Source organism: Brassica napus, unplaced genomic scaffold (genome assembly GCF_020379485.1).
Source record: "Brassica napus cultivar Da-Ae unplaced genomic scaffold, Da-Ae ScsIHWf_39;HRSCAF=72, whole genome shotgun sequence".
Lineage (NCBI taxonomy): Eukaryota > Viridiplantae > Streptophyta > Magnoliopsida > Brassicales > Brassicaceae > Brassica > Brassica napus.
The window spans coordinates 119,220-126,018 of record NW_026016477.1 but is presented as its reverse complement, the minus strand read 5'-3'; the positions used below and the strand labels follow the sequence as shown (position 1 = coordinate 126,018).

At 44.8% G+C, this 6,799-nt stretch overlaps 1 non-coding gene across 1 annotated transcript; it reads right to left on the bottom strand.

Annotated features, from left to right (window-relative positions):
- Positions 1-6,222: 6,222 nt before the first annotated feature.
- LOC125603807 lies at positions 6,223-6,328 on the bottom strand. The gene has a single exon (XR_007335744.1). It is a non-coding gene; the product is annotated as a small nucleolar RNA R71 (small nucleolar RNA).
- Between the last annotated feature and the right edge of the window lie 471 nt (positions 6,329-6,799).

Genomic DNA, 6,799 nt, shown 5'->3' with positions numbered 1-6,799 from the left:
ACATGGACGAGATCGTGCGGCTACATGGGATTCCGTCTAGCATTATGTCGGATAGGGATCCGAGGTTTACTTCACGATTCTGGAAAGCTTTCCAAAAGGCCTTGGGGACGAGAGTGAACATGAGTACAGCTTATCATCCCCAGACAGATGGGCAATCAGAACGCACGATCAGGACACTGGAAGATATGCTAAGGGCATGTGTCTTGGATTGGGGTGACTCGTGGGAATGGCATCTGCCATTGGTGGAGTTTGCATACAACAACAGTTTTCACCGAAGTATTGGCATGTCCCCCTCTGAAGCCTTATATGGGCGGCCATGTAGAACGCCATTGTGCTGGACCCAAGTGGGGGAGCGCAGCATGATAGGGCCGGAAATAGTGGAGAAAAAACTGAGAAGATCAAGTTCATCCAAGATAAGATGAGGACGGCCCAAGACCGTCAGAAACATTATGCAGACAAACGTCGGAAAGAACTTGAGTTCGAAGTTGGTGATATGGTATACCTGAAGATGATTACCTTCAAGGGGAGGGTGAGAATCTCAGGTAGGATCCAAGGTACTTGGGTCCATTTCGAATTGTTGAGAGAGTTGGAGCGGTGGCTTACATGTTAGATTTACCCTTCGAGATGGATGCATTCCACAATGTGTTCCATGTCTCTCAACTAAGGAAGTGCCTATCAGATCAGGATGTTTACATTCCAGAGATTCCTTCTGATTTAGGGATGAACTTCACCTTAGAGACAAGGCCGGTTTGGATTATGGACAGAATGGAAAAGGCAACCCGGAACAAGACAACTCAAATGCTCAAGGTGATTTGGGAGTGCAACGGTCGACAGGAAGTAACTTGGGAAACAGAGGCAAGAATGAAAGCTGAGTTTCCTGAGTGGATGAAGCAATTTGAGGAAGAGTTACTTGGTTCGGATTCGAGGACGAATCCATATCAAGTGGGGGAGACTTGTAGCATCCCCGATCCTAGATAGGATTGTTGGGACGAGCCATGGTGCGAGGAGACGCACCAGACAGGTCATTTGGCCTAAGGACAAGCCTATCATGGCTCAAATAATAAGGTTAAGGGTATCAGGGAGCTGAGACTTAACCAGGATGGAACAGAAGGAAGCTTAGGAGAGCTGGCCGAGTGATCTAGCAGCTGGACAGGGTCGAGAACAAGCTCAACCAGCTGGGGACAGTGTGAAACCAGCTCACTCAGTCCTTGGTAGCTCACTGGAGCTGATAGGTTAGCTCACTCAGCTGAGGCCAGCTAATGACCAGCTCAACTCAGCTCGGTGGAGTGTTATGGTCCGGGCCTGCGTGGCCGGGTCATGGGCGGTTATGGGCTGGTGGGGTCTTGGCCTGAACCACCAAGGGTCCGTGGGGTCTTGGCCTTGGACAAGGGACTCTGGACAATGTTATGGGCCTGATTTTCGGACAGCCCAAAGGAAGGGAAGAGCAGTTTGGCAGTTACTCCTGAAAAGGTGCAAAAGGGGCAGTTTTGTGTCTTTTCTCTCTAACTGCTTGGCCGGTTTCTCCAGGGCAGTTGGGGCTGGCTTTCTCTATAAATAAAGAGTCCCTGGCACAAAAAATGGCACGAAATTCCTTAGGCAAAGCTCTGCCAAACTCATAACAGAAAGAAAGAAAGAGAGAGACCGGCGGTTAGAGAAGAGAACCGTGTGTGGTGGTGTTGGCTTGCCGGCGTGTTCTGAGTGAGGGAAGGCCAGGCCGTGAAGATGAATACCAGACAGAAAGACAAGGAGAAGGAGAAGGAGAAGGACTTGCCTCCAGGGGAGAGAACGCCTAAGGTTAGTGGTGTAGACTGCAAGGAACGGCCCCGGGCCTGCGGATGATCCGTGCGGGCTTGCGGCCGGTTCTCTTGGCAGATGCATCCTTTCTCTTTACTTCTTCTGGATCGCCTGTTCTATAGTATTTTGTGATGTTATTGGATTGATTCAGACAGGGAACACTGGACCAAGGCCATGGCCGGTCCAGGGGTAAAGTCCTAGGCATTGGCCGGACTGATCTATGGTCGGATCTCACATTCTGGGTCGGTTTTGTTGAGATCTGACTATGGGAATCTCTTAGTTGGGAATTATCATGAATTGTCATGGATTTTACTTAGTTTTTGGGAATTTATTTGTTTATGTCCAAACTGGACAGATCCTAGTTCTTAAGGGCCGAACCATGCCATTCTAGTCTTGTTGCTTAGGTTATCGGCCACATGTGTTTATGACGTGATTTATGTGGTTTCAGGACCAGACTTGGACCGTGGTAAAGGAAAGGTACCGTGAAGACTCAGGCCATGGGAAGATGTGTGGTGAATGGGTCATTGTTGATAAGTGTGTAGTATTGATAGCCTATTGTGCAACTTGTGAACTTATTATAGACTAAGTGTGTAAACTAGTAGTATGAACTTATGAATGATGTATGGATCTCATTATGTTACATATATAATCTATTTGCCCTTTATGTTCACTTGTCTTGATTGTTAAACTTGAACCTCACCTAAGGGAAATTGAACTTAACAACTAAAAGACCTTAAAAGACTGGAATCATTTTTATAAGAGCGGATGTTAAGGCCACGGTTCATGGTTGGGCTTAAGAGCTGGGAACGGGCCTTACACGCCACGTCCGTGGCTGTTCGTCAGCACACACAGGACGTCTGTGGCTGTCCATCAGCACTCACAGGACATCCGTGGCTGTCTCTGTGTGTCCGTGTGTGTCCGTCAGCACACACAGGACGTCCGTGGCTGTCCATCAGTACACATATCAGCACGCTGGTCCTTGGACTCAGCACGCTGGCCCTTCCCGTGGACTGTTTGGGTGATTTTGGCCCATGATTATTTAATAGTTAAGATTAGTACTTGTGAACAAGTACTAAGATGAGGATTAACCTTACTTTAACATTTTGATTACTCTTATGTATAGTTCACAATAAGTAAACATAACACCATTCTTATAAACTTGAGAGACTTTACTAACTTAATCAATCTCAACATCTATCTAGACGCACCTAAGAGATTAGTCTTGGAACTGGTTGGATACCTAAAGCCTTACTCCCCCTCTGACCTGAAACTTGAGAGACTTTACAAACTTAATCAAGCTGCTGTCCTTTCCTTAACATGAAGAAACTCCAGCCATTTCATGTGGTTCTCACATGACAATCTAAGAAACAAGGCAAGCAGGCAGCTTGTGATTGTCATGTGCCAGTTACTGAAGAAGCTAGGTAAGCAGGCAGGTGCAAGTCTAAGACTGAATAACTGCACAACCAGGCTGGTGGAGGACATAACTCAGTTCAAAAATTATTTTGGAAGTTGGTTGATAGTTTTAAATAATTTTTCAACCAAATATTTCTTGTCTTTGGCTCTCGTCTTATTCTCGGAAAATCTCGTCCAGCTTAATAAAAATTCGACCAAAATATTTAAGACTCGACCAAACTATCAAGTGAATGTCTTTCAACCACAAGACAGTCCTGTCGTATTTTTATTAATCCTTGTCGAACAACCTAAAAAAACTGGTCGAGCGGGATTTTTCTCGACCATAAATTTATTGGCTCGTGAGGGTTATTACACTCTTCCCCCTTTAAAAGAATTCATCCCCGAACTGCATCATTCCCACGGCCGGGTGCTCGAGGTAAACCAGAAATAAAGTCCATCGCTACTGCATCCCATTTCCATTCAGGGATAGGTAAGCTTTGAAGTAAGCCACCTGGGACTTGGTGTTCAGCTTTTATCCGCTGGCAACTCTGACACTGGGAAACCCATATGGCAACATCTCTCTTCATCCCTGGCCAGTGGTAATATCTTCTGATATCTCGATACATCTTTGTGCTCCCGGGATGAATGCTTAAGAGAGAATGGTGTGCAGTCCTTAGTATCTCCTCTTGAAGTCCTTCTCCTTTCGGAACAGTTACTCGACCATTGAGTAACAAAGTTCCATCACTTGCAACTTGATATCCTCTGATGTTTCCTTAATTCAACTTCTCTCGTATCTTCTTCAGGTTCACATCTCTCATTTGATATTCTCGGATACGAGTGATATACCTTGGATTTGACCCCTTTTTATCCATGGTATATAAGTATTTGACTATATATATATATATCTATGTTTTCTACTCTTCTAGGTATGTTTTCAGGTTCAGGTGCATTTCGGAGTAAAGCTATGACTTTGGAGCATTTTGGAGCTTAAAGGACATTTCACCCGAGCTGACCACTTAGAGGTCAACGAGAGGAAGAACAATCGATCGATGTGCATCAGTGCTGACGATCGATATCAGGAAATGCCTCGACAGATGAAGATTAATATCGATCGATGTACACAAGTACCATCGATCGATGTCGAGACACCAGACGCGAGATTTTGGATTAAGCAGACTTAAAAACCAAGGCCAAGCCAAATTACCTAAATGCCCTGACGAGTTTTTAACCTAGTAGAATATATACTGCCTAAGTGTTTTGACGGCAGAAGGAGAACAGAGCATTTTCTAGACCTAGTTGTGTTACAAGTTTCATTTGGGAGAGAAGATCACTTGTGATTGGAACTCCTTGTTTCTATTTCTTTTCATCTATACTATGAGTTTCTATTCCTCTATTGTTATGAATTGCTTTGCTATGTCTGAGTAGTTTAACTGTTAGATCCAGGGTTAAGATAGGTTTGTGGGATTAGCCCCAAACTATAGATCTGCCTTGTTGTGATATTCATGATAGATTTGTATTCATTGCTTGTTTTAGTCTTGCTAACTAGAACTTGATCATAGGATTGCATACTCAAGCACCCTTGTTATCCCATCCTGACATCTATCTATCATATTAGGATTGCTAGAGAGGGCTAACCGCCAATTTAGCATCTTAGTAGGGCATTTCATACTCGCGCATAGGCCTGGCTAGAACCCGTCGATCGATGTCCTCAACTGACAATCGATCGACGTTGGCAAAGGTGTATCGGTCGACGTCTTAATAGACCATCGATCGACACTCTCTCGTTGTCTGCATACTAACCGTTGAGACACGAGATCTAGTCTGTTAACCAGTGGTACATGCGACAGCTGATCACTGAGTTAAGCGAATGAGCTCTAACATATCATGCATGCAACAGTTAGGCATCTATAGGTATTATAATCTCCAACACCTGAACAGTGGCCCTGCATCTAATATCATTTCCAACCAAGTTACATTTATTATCTACTCGCATGTTACTATTGCTATTTCATTTAAACATTTACAACCTTTAGAATTAATAAACCCTAGATTTAATTGTTCCCTAGCTCCTTGTGGATTCGATCCCTAAGTACTACATCTGAACCTCTTTTGATGAGAGTAACACTCCTTAGGGTAATTTGAGTGGTATCAAATTTGGCGCCGTTGCCGGGGAGCTTGGATCGCCATTAGATTTAGTTTTATTGATTCTTATTCTTTTCTTTACCCCCTTCTAATAATCTTTTTCTTGTCTTTTCAGGTGCATGCCCAGCGGTACCAGAAGCAACAAGGAGAAAGACATGTTGTTCTCAGACGATCCTGCTCATTTGGAACGCACCATCCGTAGAGGTCAACGTTCCACATCGCTCGACGCAACAACTTCGTCGTCGATCGATACGCACAACCAACCGTCGACCGACACCAGACCATCATCGTCGATCGATCCCAATCGTCCGACAACGATCGATTCTACACCCTGTACGTCGATCGATACCGTGTCATCAAAAATGGTAAACATTATTATTCTAACTCAGGACGAGAACGGAAACCTGTATGACCAGGCCGGTCATCTGCGTAATGCAACAGGTCAGAAAATAGATGCTCAGGGAACTGTAATCCCTGATGCTGATGCTACATGAGCTGCTCGACCTGTAGATGAGGACGCTCGATCGAAACCACTGGCCGACTACAATCGCCCAGATGAGTACTATTTCAACAGATCAGCTATTCGACTTCCAGAAATCCAGAAGCAGAATTTCGAGCTGAAGCCTCAATACTACACTCTCGTGTCGCAGATACCCTACTTTGGGTTACCGCACAAGCATCCTATGGACCATTTGGAACGGTTCGAGGATCTAATCGCTGCTATTCGGATGGAAGGAGTTCCCGAAGATTACCTGCTGTGCAAGCTCTTCAGATACACGCTGAATGGAGAAGCGATGCACTGGCTTAGGCAGCAACCCACAAGATCTTTAACATCCTAGAGCGACATCAAGAATGCTTTCTTACGAAACTTCTTCGATGAGGCACGCGCTGAAGAACTTCGGAACAAAATTTCCACATTCTCGCAGAAGACTAGTGAGTCCTTCAAAGATGCGTGGATTAGATTTAGGTTCTTCCAGCGAGACTGTCCACACCACGGATTTAACGAAGTGCAGCTGCTAAGCACTTTCTTCCGAGGTCTCGCCTTACAGTATCAAATGGCCCTTGATTCGGCGAGTGAAGGAAACTTCACTACTCGGAATCCGTTGGAAGCTGTGAGACTTATCGAAAACCTTGCTAACAGCAGCAGCACCAAAAACACTGACTCTGAACGGAAGAAGTCTGTAGCCTCTATCGGGAAGGAACAGATGGACGAAGTAAGAGCTAAGTTAGATGTGGTGCACGAGCTTCTTAGAAAGCAAGTTTGTTCAGCTGAAGGAGAAGTAGCAGATACGGAAGGAGAAGAAAATGTGAACTACATCGAAGGTACCGGATTCCAAAAATTTGGAAACCAGGGCGGAAACAGTAACTTCTTTGGAAATGGCCAAAGAAGTAACCAAAATTCACAATTTCAAAAACCCTTCAACAACAACAAAAGCTACTCGAACTCTTACTACCAAAATCCACCACCCTA